The following is a 16,279-nucleotide window of genomic DNA, read 5'->3' on the forward strand; positions in this document are numbered from 1 at the left end:
GTTGATTGGACATGATTTGGAAAGGCACACACCCGTCTATATAAGGTCCCACAGTTGACAGTGCATGTCAGAGCACAAACCAAGCCATGAAGTACAAGGAATTGTCTGTAGACCTCCGAGACAGGATTGTATCGAGGCACAGATCTGGGGAAGGGTACAGACACATTTCTGCAGCATTGAAGGTCCCAATGAGCACAGTGGCCTCCATCATCCGTAAAAGGTTAAAAAAAAAATAGGTTTGCCAAGCTTGTAGCATCATACTCAAAAAGACTTGATGCTGTAATTGCTGCCAAAGGTGCTTCAACAAAGTATTGAGCAAAGACTGTGAATATTTGTGTACGTGTTATATTTTTGTTATATATTTTGAATAGATTTGCACAAATTTGAAACAAACTTTTTTCACTTCGTCATTATGGGGTATTGTGTGTAGAATTTTGAGGGGAAAAAATGAATTTAATCCATTTTGGAATAAGGCTGTAACATAACAAAATGTGGAAAAAGTGAAGCATTGTGAATACTTTCCGGATGCACTGTATATTCCATACACATACACACTGTTCAAGACCTTTGGGACCTTGAAACAGTGGCAGAGATTTGAGAGGACACGAGCCAGCATGTCTATGCACCGCCTTCATCATCAAATGTTCCTCTTCATGTCAACATGAGTGAGAGATACTGTGAACGCCGATGCAGAAATCTATACGTTGCCCTAATAAACCTGTGGCTCTCCACAGCTCATCATGTCAAGGATGACGTTCATTTCAACGGCAATAAATAACTGCTAATCAACACCGTAAAAAAAAATTCAAATGCTTAACAGTGATTGTCAAGATTTATAATGGTTTGGAAGGTCTTGTGTCCTTAACATCTTGACATTTGGATGAACAGATAAAGAGCCTTTCTATTTAGGTTGAAATAAGACGAACATATTTCCAACAGTTCAATGTACAGCAGACAGAAGCCTGTAAATAATATTCATCTATACTGGCTGGTAATCCAACTATTTCCTACAAATTTAAGATATTAAGTACGCAAAAACATACACTTTCCCAGTCACCCTGGCGATGTCTAAGCATGTACAAAATATTTCTGGTTTTATTTGTTGAGGTTTTGTCTACTTTTTTTCTGCTTATTTGTGTGTGCTCACAGTAGTGAAAAAGAAACAAAAAGGTTAAATTGCCCAAGATTTTATTGGAAGCCATACAATCTTCAGTGTGTAAAGTTTTCATTGGAACTATATTCACTCCCATTTTACAGTATGTGGAGGCAGTAAATATTTAAACTGGATTTTTCAAAAGCTGGGGCATAAGACCAAAATGTGTAACATGCTAGTCGATATAATATAAAAATAAATATTTTATGTTATATTTTTGGGGGGAACCAGATTTTGAAATGTTGTTAGTCAAAAAAAGTGACATCAAAAGGACATAGAAACTATCTATTTTAATATCTACACACATAAAACTCTACACATGTATAGTTTCGGCAGCATTTCATATTCATAAGTTCAGGGGATTCATGCTGGTGATATTTTCCACTTAAAAGTCCTGCTCTTCAATTGGTTTCTGCTCTTCAACCTGTGAGTCTGCAAAAACCATCACATCATATTCTTTGGCCGTAAATTAACCTTCATAACAATGTCAGAAGGCCACATTTTAAACCCCAGGAGGGAGACTTAACATTCAGTGTGTATAGTCGCAGTGGATAGATACACAGCATCAATCACTACAACTTTCTGACTGGCTTCAGCCAGCTGTGGATATCTGACATGAATTCTCTTCAACTCAGACTGCTCGTCAAATGAAATGACTCAAGATAAGATCCTGCTTTATTGATCCCCACAGAGAAAATTAACTTCACTCTCTCTCCAGGTTTTCAATGAGATTTTGCTGGTTATGAAAGCCAAACAGACTGCAGCATTGGTAAAGTTGGTCAATTCACGGCATATAGCTGCAGTACAAAATCTACTGGATTTAATAATGGTTAAATTGACTTTTATGAATACTATGGTACAATTCTATTGTTTTTTCTTTGCACTAGATTGTGCAAAAACTGAAACTCCTGCATTTCTAAAGAACTTTACACTACCTATTTTCAAGTTATTGCATAATGCCCAAACTCACTTTAAATTCACTTAATCCTTATTTCCACTTAAGTGAGACGCAACCGTGAATTGCATTGTTGAAAAAGAAAAAGAAAAAGGCAGCACCGTGGATTCAAGTTGATTATATGGTACTTATGGGACATGTGTCTTTGCTCTGAAATGCAATGCCATCCGCCCATGCTGCGCATAAGTGCTTGCGCGAAATGTTATCGCATTTATGTGAAGTGAAATGGAAGTCGTTCCCTCTCTCTTCCCTCCCAGGCTACATATCTAATAGCCTGCAGGGCCTTATGTTCCCAGGCTGTTGCAGGACTCATGCTTCCCCGGCTGTAGACGATACAACACTCATTTGTGTTGCAAACTTCAGCACAGGCTGCACTCTCTCTGGTTTCATGAATTTAACATTTGAAATATAAACCATGACATAGCAGTTAAAATGAACCAAAATTTGAAAAAACATCCGTGAATTTTTGTTAGAATTTGGTTTTCTTTCACACAGACACAACAGCAGCAAAGCGAAACTTTATTGATTAAATCAACTGAATATCTGTTTTGGATTACGTTTCACATAAAGGGAGGTCAAAGGTCAAGTCAGCTGAGGCGCAGCGTTCCTGCAGTTGGGAGGGGGGATTTATTGGCTTAGTCCCAACAGATTAATGTTTTATGTATGTATGCACTGGAAAAATGAACAAACTATTTATAATTCAAAATCCCAGCATGTGAAGTAAAATCCAAATAGACATGAAAAAGGTGCCCAGAGGAGGATAAAGAGGGTAAAAACATGTCAGACAGTGGTGGAACAGTGTTGACTGCAGCTTAGAAACCCAAAAAGATTTTTATTTAGACTGACTGCGGAAAATTTGGGACACACTGATTGTCTTCCTCAAAGACAAACACCTAATTTAAAAGATCTTATCTTTCTAGTAACAGCTCTGTCCTACTGTCTGGAAAATGCCAGAAACATGCTGAGAATACACAATCATTATAATACACATATGCAGGCCAGTAGAATAGGAAAAGACTATTATTATAAACGCAGGGATGACAATCATCTCAGTGGGTTGTCTTTGAGCACTGATGAGCTCAGTCTGACAGGTTCTGTTCCATTATTTTATTGTAAGGGTAGCTGTGAATGGTTTTGGGATTAACAGGAAGATGAGGAATTAAAAGAGATAATAAATATCCGCTTAAAATAAGTGCATAATTTACAGTAACCCGTTTATTAAACAAGTACAGAAATTATTGCAAAATAAAATCTTTGAGCACAAAAAAACTTGTGTAAGAGAGTATTTAGCATAAATTTTGAGAGCAAGTTTGTGTGTTTGTGTTATTTCAGGAGCAAATTATATTTATATATCTTTTATAGCTGAACATAACACGAGTCATGTGTAGTGTTGTAAAACCAGTACTGTGTGCATATTTGTTGTCCATGTATGTTTTAGACAAGCGGCAACCACCAGTGACAACGCCCATTGGTTTGTGAACTGATGTCTTGATGCCCGGAGTTCGGTAGTTTGGCCGTCGCCAACTTGCTATTTTGGAGCCAGAAGTGACCATATTTGGATGAACTGGGGAGGAGTGAGGGGTGGATGTGACTCAATCTGATTGGTAACCTGAGCACACTACACCTCACCCACCTATAGTGGAAGCCTGACTGCACCCCAGGTCTGTCAATCAAAGACACGCCCACCAACATACAGCTTTTTGAGTCCTAATATTTAATTAATGTTGGGATTATTTTGAGATGAACCACCAGAAAACAAAAAATAAATATTGATTTGAGCGTATGACACCATAAAGACTTGTGTAAAAGATTTATCGACTTTGTATTCCATGAGAGAAGTTGAATGGGAGTCTATGGATCCAGAGCCTCAACTCCTAGTGGCCAATGGGAGTATTGCGCTTCATGGCAGTTCCGCATCGGCCTTATTATTCAGACCCAGAAGCTATATCCACTCTTATACTATCTATGGTTTCAAAATATATCTGGCCCCATATCAGACATTCATGAATCTAAACCTTTGGCTCTTGAACTTGGAGTTAGTCCCCCACCCCAAAGTGAGAGCAAGATTAATCTTAAGGCATCAAAGAAGATTAAAATAAAACATCTGTATTTTTTTCTGTCATTTTCTTAAATCTTAGATTTTTCATGTGAAATACATACAGTTTCACCTTTTTCTGACTCAAATACTAAAACATGAAACATTCAATGAAGGTACCAGCACTACAGCAGGTTCAATTGTTCACAGGCAATGGTCATACATGCGTTCTCTGATGTGGGGTCACATGTGACTGGGGATCACACTGACAACACACAAGTCGAACATTCACCCTCCGGACCATGTCATACTCTCTTCTCTCTCCTCTTCGTTCCCTGTCTCTATCTCCACTTACAGGAAAGATTAAAAAGAAAAAGAACATAGACTTAATTACAAAGAAATCAACTTGGGGTATAGGTTGGGATTGGAAGGTATTTACCATACAGGCCTTCAACAGATAAAGGCCAACCCAACAACAAAGCAAAGGCAGAACGCAACCTGATATCACGACAGAGTGGTAGTACACCCATTAGTGTCATCAATTTCACACAAAAGTAAGCAGCCTTAGGTTTAAGTACCAAAAACACATGACTAGGGTCAGGAAAGGATCATGGTTTACATTCAAATAAGTAATTTTACATAACTAGTGCTTTGTACGTCACACAGGTTACCTATCGTGCGCTACGTCCTGTGTTTGTTCTGTCAAACCACCCCTGACCACCACCTCATCACACTTTGTACTTCGTCACCTGACTGTCTTCAACCTTCATGAGGCAAAACGTGACACTGACACAGTATCCTCTAGTGGTCGGATGGATGTATTACATGTTTTGGTGTGATACTGGGCCGGGACAATGACACTCATGTAAAACTACCTTACCAGACACCTGCTTCTAAACAGCTCATGTCATCTAGAGGAGATTTGGCGATCACAACACCGGATGGCACAGTAATTATTATAGGGACTTAATTATCCACTGAAGTGACCTTCCCTCTCTGGCTCAGAGCAGCAAAGGCACAGACATTAGACAGTGACAGCCTTTGGATGCCAGACATGCCTGCAAAGACCAGCCCATCCACCGCTGCCTCTTTTCACACGACCGTAGGACAAAAGACAGTTCGAAATATTTTACATGCTCGAAGGCAAGGCTTAAAATAACCACACCCTGGTTGATATATTGGTTAAATGCTGCTTCCACAGCTGGATCCCCAATTATTGTGCAGTGCAGATAATGGGCCGTGCCATTTTAAATGAGATAATCAACAGAAAACAAATTGTTCTTTAATGGCCAGCCAAGTGAATAGGCTTCATAAACAGTAGGAGGGGAAATAAGAAACAATAACAATAAGCTAAGTGCTTTTATAAGCCTCGTGGTCTTCATGCAGTGCCTAAAATCAATGCCAGCAGTAAATATGACTTATATCATTTTAATATCCTTTGAAAGTCAAAGTCTAATATCTGTACTATGAAATAACGGTGTCCATTTTCCAGCATTATAGGCCTAAATTATAAAATCCACAACCCAATGCGTGTTTTCAACAATGTAATAACGGGTTTCTACACTGGTTTACATTCAAATGATATGATGTCAGAGTGAAGCATGTACCTCTCAGCATTTGCATCCTACAGACAGAGTTTAAAGTGAAGCCAGTGCTGATGAGGAAATGTATCTTAGCGCAAAGAAGTCCTTGTCATTTTCACGTTAACTTATGAATTTTAAATAAGGGACTTATGCTTTTTTTTTCTCCCCTCTGTGTACAAGTCGATTTTGACACAAATGGGTCAGCGGCTGGCTTTGATACCTTAGTGCATTAGATCGCGTTGCCACTTGGTTGCCTTGCAAGTCAGATATCCGAAAGCTTTTTGACCGCAAAGCCTGTCAAACTGATCAACCCTCTTTCCGCCTGATGACTGACAGCAACATTTGTGCAGCTCAACACCGGTGTGCGCATTATACACACAAGAGAGAGGTGATGTATTTGTCTTTCATGCTTGACAGCATGCTACTCAACAGCAAGTTTTTGAAGAAGACACTTTATATCCACATTAATTGGACTGTTTTAATACAAGGTGAATCTGACTTTCTTAAAACGTGCAAGAAAAACTGAGACGACAAAATGATTTCCACGAATTAACCTTGTCCACACATTTCCTGTGCTCTTAGCTACGGTTTTACCTTCAAACAGAGCCAGCCTTAAGCATCTTGCGGCCCGTTTCAAGGGCCCTAGACCCCATTAAAAACAGCAAAGCGAACAGAAATATCAATAATGGTATATTTTCAAATTGTGACATAATTGTATTATGTTCACTTTCACATTCAACTGAAACAATGACATTTTTGCAAACCCTTTTTTGTTCATCAAACAATAAAATTTGGTCACAATTATCATCATCTGTTTGGGTTCTCATTTCCATTGTTCTGATGAGCAGCATCTCCCCATCAGCGCCATTTGTTTTGCTAGCCCATTGTGACCACAGACTTTATATAGAAGTAGACGTGGCTTCCGGGTCTGAAACATGAGCCCATGCGGAAGTGCCATAAACTATAATACCACCAAGGGCCGCTAGAGCTTAGCTCCAAAAAGCCTCTGGCTGCATAGAATCCCATTCAACTTCTCTCAGGAAATATAAAGTCAATAGATTTTTTTTCAACAAGTACTTTCAGTGTTGTCAGCTAAAGCCCCTCTTTGTGCTGCTGCTTTAGGGGGCGTGTCCGGTTGATTGACAGGCCTGTGGCGCAGTCAGGTTTTCGCTATCAGTGGGCGGGGCGTAATGTGGTCAGGTTTTCAATCAGACCAAGTCAGATCCACCACTCGCTCCTCTCCCACTCATCAAAATAAGGCCACTTCCGGTTCCAAACTGCTCCGAGCTGGCAAGATGGCGGCGGCCAAAATCCGAACTCGAGGCCTTATTTTGACCGCTTACAAAGCAATGGGTGCTGTCACTGTTGGCTGCCGCTTGGTTGTGACAGGGGTGCAGGTGCCGTTCACAGCTGGACAAAGAAAGAGGTTACTTTTTGGACGCTGCTTAGACGTTTTATTTTGTTCTCTCGTATTTTCAGTTTTTCAGCTCCACAAGGTTAGGTGCGTTTCATTTGCTTCACGAGCGAGGTCAGCCAGCTGCCGTGCTCTGTGTTGGTCGCGTCATGTTCAGTGATGATTGCTCACATGTCAGCTAAGTGCACACTGTTGGTTGAAGCAATGTACAATGCCGTCTTTGAACAAAGTATCTATAGCTGAGGCCGCCTACCTCTCCAAACAAAGTTGTTTAGATCATGTAGCTAAACTCCCTCGGCTTGTTTTAATCCCCTGGCTGCTCACGTTTCTTTCCCTAACTCATTTTGTTGTAGCAATTTGCTTTTCAAATTTCCTTTCAAGTGTCAACTGCACTAAAGGGTGTTTCCACTAAACCTCAGCAATCACTCACATCCGCTCTCTATATTACATGTGATGGGCAATACAAGCTGAGGAGGACCGGGAAAAACTCCCTCAGGCTGGACGATCACTCGATCCCTGCAGAAGCAGCTGCCTCTGCTGCTCTGCCCTCCTTCCTGGACCCCTTTTGAATGATTTAAACGCCCCTGGATAAAATAAGATCTGGATGAAAGGAAGGGGACTAAAAAAACAGGGCCACTACTTGGGGCAGAACCTGAACTACATGGCTGAGGAAATGTTGTTCTGTCAAGCAGCACTGCGATGGAATATAAAGGAAAAAGTATATGAGCAACACACTCCTTTTTATGCCTTATGTGACCCATCCACCGTTCATACATATTCCAAACTGAAACGTCAGTTTTTGAGTATACGGAGAAGCGAATCTTTCCATTTGAAGATTTATGTACTTTTAAACGGGAGTCTGTAAGACATTTTAGATCCAATATTCATTCACGCTCTTGATTCATGTCAACAATTGACTATGACGAGCTTCTCAGATGATGAAGCTCTCAAAAGCATCTTGGTTTAATTAAATATTGATAATGTCAGAGGAAGGTGGCACCAAAGTGCTCTATAAATCCTTTTTTTCTCCTCCTCTAAGTAATCTTTTCTATTTTTTTTTTCTTAGTCTGTCTACACTTCACTCATTAATTTAACACTACCATACCAAGTCGGGTAAAACACGCGACATGTCTATCAGTTCACAGCAGCGAATCACTTTCCGTCACTGTGTTTGTAAAATAACTCATTTTGTGGCGGAAATAGCTGAGTGTACTATGCCTGAAGAGAAAATGTGTCTTCATTTGGAATTGGAATCCATTTTCTCCTGTAAGCAGAGACCATCAGGGGCACCTCAAAGTCTGTATTAGTATTCAGTCCTCTGCTGTCCAAGTGTCACTAAGGGGACGTTATTGAGATCCACAGGAGCTCTTATAGCAGCCATTTATCAGTCGAAGGAAAATAGTCCGCCACTGCTAAGAAATGTTAATGTCAGAGTGACATTAGTCAACTCTGTCACAGAGAACACATTGCTCTTTAAGTTAGAATTGGTTATATGAAAAGGTCTATTGTTTCATTTTATATATATATATTATTTCAGGTACGTTTGATAGTTCATGTTCTTTGAGAAAATCTGAAGTAAAAGGTCAATTTGATTCCGGTAACTTCACCTCTTAAGATAACTTCACTCACTGTGTTTTCAAAATAATAAAAATACTTGCAAGGACACTCCACTAAAGATGGATATTCTCTCCAAATCACATCTGGCAAGTTCTCTCTGTCAAAAATATTTTTTAATAGAGACAAGATTGCGTTCAATGATCTGTGTTGGCAATTTCTCTCTGCCTTTTTAACCCCTGACTCCTTAAAAGAAGCAATTTTGCAATTGTCAGCTGCTGTGCCGACACGTCTTGTTAGCAATTCAACCGAGGAGTCCATTTTCCTACTCAGGTTGTTTTATTTTAGATATTTTCTTCAGCTTGAACCAGAAAATGTACCTACTAAAAAAATAAAAATTACTTTTTTCTTGTCTTCTGACGCCTCAAACTCAAAATCAGAACAGACTCATACCACATTTGTCTGGCATTCTGTAATGAATTGGCACATTTTATGTCATAAAAGCATAACAAGGATACTAAACTGTATGTGGCTCCTGTCTCATGTTATGTAGTTGTGTATGTTTCTCTGATTGCATGATTCCCTTTCCAAAGCTGTTGGATGTCACTGGTATGTGCTGATTAGAATCCCAACCAGTCCTCCTTTTCATTCCTTGTTTCAGGGGAAGCGAGAGAGAGGGGTGGGGGTAGTGAGTTTTTGAATGGGAGCACCACAAAGCATGCCTTTTCATGGGAATGAATCCGCCTTTAGCTGAAGATCTCACCCACAGACCAGGGAAGCAAAGACCTGGAACTAATTACACTAACGAGTTCACCCAGATCCCTATAATAGCCAGTGAGTGGAATCATTAACAACCATCCAAAACACGCAGATGTACGTGCTCTCAGACACACAGAGCTACTAAAATCAAATCAAAAAGCTTAAAGGATGCTTCTCCTTGCTTTCCCCTGGTCTGAACTGATCCGATTCCTCTGGAAGAAATACACTGCTGTGCGTGAAACAACACCAACAACTCTCCCTCTGGGATTTCATTGCCTCTTCTCCCATCCTTCCACAACAACACTCTTAAAAAAAAAAAAAAAAAAAAAAAAAAAAAAAGCTCAATCCTCAGCAAATGCATATAGAGGTTTAAAATTCAGCTTGTGAACAGACCAAAAAAAAAAAAAAGCTCCTGAATGGAGGAGGAATTTAAATCTCAATGCATCGTTAGACTGGAAGACATCATGTTGGCATTCAGGCGCTGCCAGGCTGAGAGAGCCTGTGCCAGACAAATGCTCTGAGAGAGTTTGACAATAACCACAGAGCAGTGAAGCAGCTCAGGCGCGCAGGGATCTGTCACAGACTGAGGGCCAGGGCTCACTCCAAGGTTAACACCAAAACTGTCTTGTTTGCAGACCTATATGAGCTAACACCAATGGGGTTGTAAACAAAGACTGATGGAGGTGCTGCACTCCCCTGTGGGACAGTGGACAGAACATACTACAACTAGAGTGTCTGCTGCAAAGAGGAGCATCAATTCTAAATTATTCAGCCTTGCCCGGCAGGTGCAGAATCTCTCATTAATACAATTTAAGGTCACAGATAAAAAAAGGCAGCAGCTTTGTGCTTTAACAGTTATCCTCCCAATGACTGTAAGTCTGAGAACTCCCCTCTTTTCCTCTTTCCAGTTTCTGCTGATTTCTGGCCTTGTAATGAAATGCGAGGGCTCCAAAAGCAGCCGAAGCTACCAGAGATGGTAGTTGGATAGAAAAAAGCTGCGCGCATCCACACCCATGCTGACCTAAATATGCTTCCCATACATCTGTAATGAGGCTTCCCAGCAAATCAACCTATGCGAGTCCCATCACTGTCCGCGTGTTTTGCGTCATGAAACTGAATCTAGACCAGCAGTTTGTTATGTACATTTTTTTTTTTAAAGAGCAGTGTAGGACAATCAAGCCGCCTCATACGTGGACTCACCGTAAAAAAAAGGCTGGTGATCGCCGCGACTTGTTTGGGTGACTTTATCCTTTCCTGCCTCAAGCCCGGCCGTCCAGCATGGCAAGACTCGGCTCGAATGAAGTATGTGCGCCTTTTACTCGACCGTCGGTCGCCCCGCAGAGAGATGAACGGCACACGAGTTTATTTTCCCTTCGCCTTCACAGTCCCACAGAGCGAATGTACGCAGCTTCTCCGTTTTAGCAGGAAGAGAGTCTCCTCTAAGACAGCCGCGGACAGCTCCGGTGCTGAAATCTGCTTTCCTTTCCTTTTTTATTTTATTTTTTTTAACCCTCCTCACACACACACACAGTGTCTCACACACACACACACACACCCTCCTTCCTGAGCTACTCCCTGAGCATCTGAGGAGACACGCAGCCTGCTGTCTCTTTTTTTCAGGCAGGAGGAGACCTTGGTGCAGACTCTCAGACGGACACTGAAGTTAAATCACGGATTTACGGCCATCATATTCGCCGCCTTCCCTCCCTCCGCCCCCTCCGCCCCCTCCCTCGTCTTCCTCCCGAGAGAACCTTTGAGTTAGTCGTGATCATTCAGGTTAATAACTTGTCGGATCCTCCGGTCTTGGACCCCGAGCATCTCGATTGGTCGGACCCTGCAGCTCCCAAAACAATGACGTTGGAAAAGATGCTTCCTCAGCAGCCAATTATTTCAGCAATTTCTTTTGAGAATGAAATGTGCAGCGTGAAGGTTTAAATCCCATTTGAGTCACGTTTTGGCAATAAACGGGGGCTGGGGGGTGGGGACGTTTCACAGTAAGCCTGGAGACAGAATTTAGCTTTTGTGTGATATGGAGGCAGCTGATGCATGCAGAGCTGCACAACAGATTAAACATACAGTAATGTAATGCTTCATTTGCTGACTTTAAACCACTTTTAAAAATGTGGTAATGACGGCCATCGAATTCATCTTGAAAAAATGTATGCTGTTCTTAAGTGTTTTCACAAATGAAGTAATATATATATATATATATATATATATTTTTTTTTTTTATTATTTTTTATTTTTTTTTATTTATTATTTTGCAACTATCTCTAAGCAACCTCCTTTTAAGTACCAGTAAATATCCAGTCCAGTATTTTGAATATCAACCTCCTTTTCTGGGATTAAAAAAAAAAATCACCAGAGAAATTTTGGCCTGTGGCTCTGCAATAGTTATGCAAATGATGGCTATTTGATTCTCAACACAACATATTCAGCTTTGAATTTGAACAAGCTTACACTCAGATGATAAAAGCATGCGGGATGCAGTAAACACTGGTTTGTTTGTGATGTAACATTTATTGTGACTTTTTGTCTAAATAAACCATTCAGCAAAGTGGAAAAGTGGTTCAAACAAACCAAATATTTATTATATTTTATACAGGGCTGCAACTACTTCAATGAATATTTGCATTATTACCAAATCTGTTCATGAAACAATCCTTACATTTGTCATTTGTGCCTGATAAATGAACAATTAACCATTTATCAAAATTTTTGATGATTCATTTTCCAGCTATCAACTGATAACCAGTCAACGCTGCATATACAGTATGTCTAAAATACTGCTATTATATATTAAAACTACAATTATTGCCTCAGTTGTATACCTCCACCAACCAGGGAAGTTTCAGTTTACATCCATATCTGTTCAGACTCATTATATACGACTTTGAAAAAAAATCTTATGTTCTCACATGCTTAGGCAATAAACTTTTTGGACAGTAGACAATACCTAAAATATGGATGTTGCTGCAAAGAAGCTACATCAGTGCTTTACACACATCTTCAATCATATGGGACATTTGTGTGAAGTTCTCGAGTTATGGCCAGAGACTTATTTTGTGAGGTCACTGACCTTCATCTCTGACCACTGATCAGGTCTTCTTTGAGTCCAAGTAAGAATTTGCGTCAAGTTTGAATAAATTCCCTCAAGGCATCTCTCAGATGTTGCATTCACAAGAATGGGGCAGATGTGAGGTCAGAGTGAACTTTGACCCCAACATCTACTCAGTTCATCCTTTAGTCCTACTGGACTATTGTAACTCCCTCCTGGCAGGTCTACCTGTTAGCGCCATCCGACCTCTGCAGCTCATCCAGAATGCAGCAGCTCGACTGGTATTTAACCTCCCGAAATTCACTCACACCACTCCGCTCCTCCTCCTCCTCCTCCTCCTCCTCCTCCTCCTCCTCCCCTCCCTTCACTGGTTACCAGTAGCTGCCCGCATCCATTTCAAAACATTGGTACTTGCGTACCGCGCAAGTTAAAATGTCACTTACTGATAGAACTTTGTAGTTTGGCTTTCCTGAAGAAATTGTATTTTCTTGATTCTTGTTGTTCTGGGTTTGTACCCTCATGGTTGAAATGCACTTATTGTAAATCGCTTTGGATAATGGACATGGTCCAACCTTACATCCCAGCCTGTTCACTCCACTCTGCATCTGTCAATCGGCTTGTGGCTCCCTCACTGCGAGCTAAACACTCTACTAAATCACGACTGTTTGCTGTCCCGGCTCCTAAATGGTGGAATGAGCTCCCCAACGACATCAGGACAGCGGAAACTCTGTACATCTTCCACCGCAAACTAAAAACACACCTCTTCTGACTTTACCTTGAATAGTAGAACTTTAGTAGCACTTAAAATGGCACTTACTGATAGAACTTTGTAGTTTGGCTTTCTTTAAGAAATTGTATTTTCTTGATTCCTGTTGTTCTGGGTTTTGTACCCTCATGGTTGAAATGCACTTATTGTAAGTCGCTTTGGATAAAAGCGTCAGCTAAATTAAATGTAATGTAATGTAGTCCATGTGAACATTTGTGTCAAAACAATTCATATTTCTTTACAGGGAGAGTAGTGGAATCTGAAATACATCTCAATACAATAATTCATAGAAAAGAGACATCCATCTGTACAGTTTATTACTATAGAAATGTGGAAATACTTGCACTGCAAAATCCTAAATGAATCCACACATAGATACATGTGAATTGACAGTTCACAAAAGTAAAAGCTGAGTAAGTATCATTACAGCGATTTGAAAGGCAGGTTCTCCACTGGCAGTCCACAGCAGCGTATATGGTTAATGCATGAACAGCTGTATGCATTGTGTCCCACTGTGTTGTTCTACAGCCTGCTGCTTCAAATGGAAGTCCATACATTATTAATCAATATGTAAGTGCACACTAACACATGGGGTTTTGAGGTGTTTGGCCTCTTTTCTCAGTGGGAGGGAAGAGGATTCTTCCGGTTGGTCAGCCGTGGTATGTCACCGGGTTAACCTGAGCCTTCATTACATTACATTACATTTAGCTGACGCTTTTATCCAAAGCGACTTACAATAAGTGCATTTCAACCCATGAGGTTACAAAACCCAGAACAGGAATCTTCTGATCACACTTTTTTTTTCCCCCTTGTGCTTTACAACAAATAGGATAGGATTTTTTTTGTTCTAATTACTTGATCAAACTCTTTTCAATTTACATTTTCTTCCAATCAGAGGGTGTATAATTAGAATAGTCATCAGAATAGTGGTAATGGTCTCGGTGGAGCAGTCTGTCAGTATTAACAGTCCGTTCACAGTCCAGTTGCATTCTTAATGGCATTCCCATGGATTTGGAGTTGTTGTTTTCTTTGGAACGCTGCAATCACTGCCTTTTCAGTGCTGAATTACTTTCTCTCATGAAGGAGAACAATAAACCTGATGGCAACTGATTGGTCTATTTAAGCTAGCAGTAATTGCACCTTCCTCCTTATGTCCTCTCAATTCCTTTGTGCGGTGAAGGGGTTTCTCTGCAAGAGCAACAATTAGAGAAATGACACCTTATGCGGTGGCTGTCATGTTATAAATCATCTGCGGTCCAGAACTGTATTTTGGTGGATTGCAAACATAGGACCTTATATTGATGCTGTTTCGGTGAAGTCACCGTGCTCACTATGTTGAAGCAATCACTGCCAGAAGTTACAACCAATGCTGTAGAAAAGCTCATATTCAGGCCACTCAGAGATGCTCTCGGTATGTCTAAGCAGTGTCACTAACTGAACCATTCATTCTGTGCATTGGAGCTCCACGCACTGGTGACTGAAAACAGTTTACTGGTTAGGTTTAGGCACAAAAAAAACATTTGGTTCAGTTTAAGGAAATGTGATAGTTTGGGTTTAAATGATCACTTTGTGGTATGGGCAAAATTTATACTTCCAAGTGGAAGCAGAAAACGAACGGTTGTTTCTCTCAACTACAACTCCACTTTTTGCCCTTTTACCATCTATTCTTTCTAGCCTCCACCCAACCTCCTAATTAGCAAATTTGTCCCATTATATAGACATCATCTGAACTGTGTCACTTCTCTGGCTCATATCCATGTGGGTAGCATGACAAAGGATCCTAATTGACTTCCCGTTGGCATTGTTTTCCCTTAATTTGATAAATCACGTTATGACACATAAAACGGTGTTCAGAGGTCGTAGTCATTTCACATACGCCTGTGAGACCAAGCAGAAATGTCATAAGCCTAGTTTTTCACGAAACAAAGACTTCAATCCAGCAACTTATGGAACTAACATATCAGCAATTTCACCAGTTTGTAGTGTTCAAAGCAACATAACACGCGTATCTTTTCTGTCCAGGAACACTGTACCAATTGTTTAGAATTTCCTGATTCTCCTAAAGTCGTGGGGGATGCACCAGGAAGGATCCAAACACCTGACACATCCCCACAGACAGAGGTGTGTTGTGCTCCAATGACCTTTTTCTTTTTTTATTATTATAATTATTTAAGCGTATGAAGTGTTAATATGGGAATGAAAGAATACTAACTTGTGAATTAAAAACAAAATTATAATAAAGATACATGTAACTTCAACCCCAGTTCATGCTGTCAAGTCAAGATGCAATTGCCTTTTTCCCCTCAGCTTTACCATCCATTCAACGCGTCTCATGTTTCAATTATCATTCTCAGGTTTCTTTCTCTATGCTCAGGTTTTCTGTTCTCATATTTTATTCCAAACTGTCATTGTTTCATTTAGTTTTCTTATAAATTATTCATTGTTCTATGGGTTTTTATGTACATACAGCATGTATACTGCCTGCACTGTAGGTGTATTCCTCTAAAGCAATGCTGGTGTCTCGCTGCATTCTGCAAGCTGCCTTTAATGTCTTTCAGACTCAAGGAAAACCTTCATTTCAGTGGGATACTTGTTTGACTCATATGACGCCCTCAGACCTTGTATCATATGTTACGCATGCACAGTATGTTGCCCGGACCTGTCCTCTCCTGTCTTCTTTTCCTTTGTTCTGATTATCATACACCATCAGACCATGATATTTATTCATGTCTCAGTGGTTCAAAACGTCTTCATCTCTTTGTGCTTTTATTTTTATTTTTATTCAGCTCAAAGCAGAGCACAGAAAGTCAGAGACAGAGTGGTCAAACAGTTGGGAATGCAAAAATAATCTGTCAAGTTATTTTACTTTTGGGAAATTGTTAGGAAAAGGGTCACATTGTCTAAACATTTACAGAAAGATCATCACTGGAGGGTTTTAGGATCAGCCAGAGTGAAGGCTGTGGATGAAAGTCAGCTTTGTTTGATGTTCCAGCATTATCAGA

At 40.3% G+C, this 16,279-nt stretch overlaps 1 protein-coding gene across 2 annotated transcripts in view; it reads right to left on the reverse strand.

Annotated features, from left to right (window-relative positions):
* The window catches only part of phf24 (PHD finger protein 24), a 31,638-nt gene extending 20,480 nt beyond the window's left edge, over positions 1-11,158 (reverse strand). Inside the window, exon 1 of one of the 2 annotated variants that reach the window (XM_069162078.1) lies at positions 10,654-11,158. The gene's annotated coding sequence lies outside the window, so the exon portion shown is untranslated. The remainder of the gene's footprint in view (positions 1-10,653) is intronic. The other variant, XM_069162087.1, reaches the window with a different exon arrangement.
* Between the last annotated feature and the right edge of the window lie 5,121 nt (positions 11,159-16,279).

The sequence above is a fragment of the Embiotoca jacksoni genome, unplaced genomic scaffold (genome assembly GCF_022577435.1).
Source record: "Embiotoca jacksoni isolate LCO1_2020_lvr unplaced genomic scaffold, fEmbJac1.0.p SCAF_10, whole genome shotgun sequence".
Lineage (NCBI taxonomy): Eukaryota > Metazoa > Chordata > Actinopteri > Embiotocidae > Embiotoca > Embiotoca jacksoni.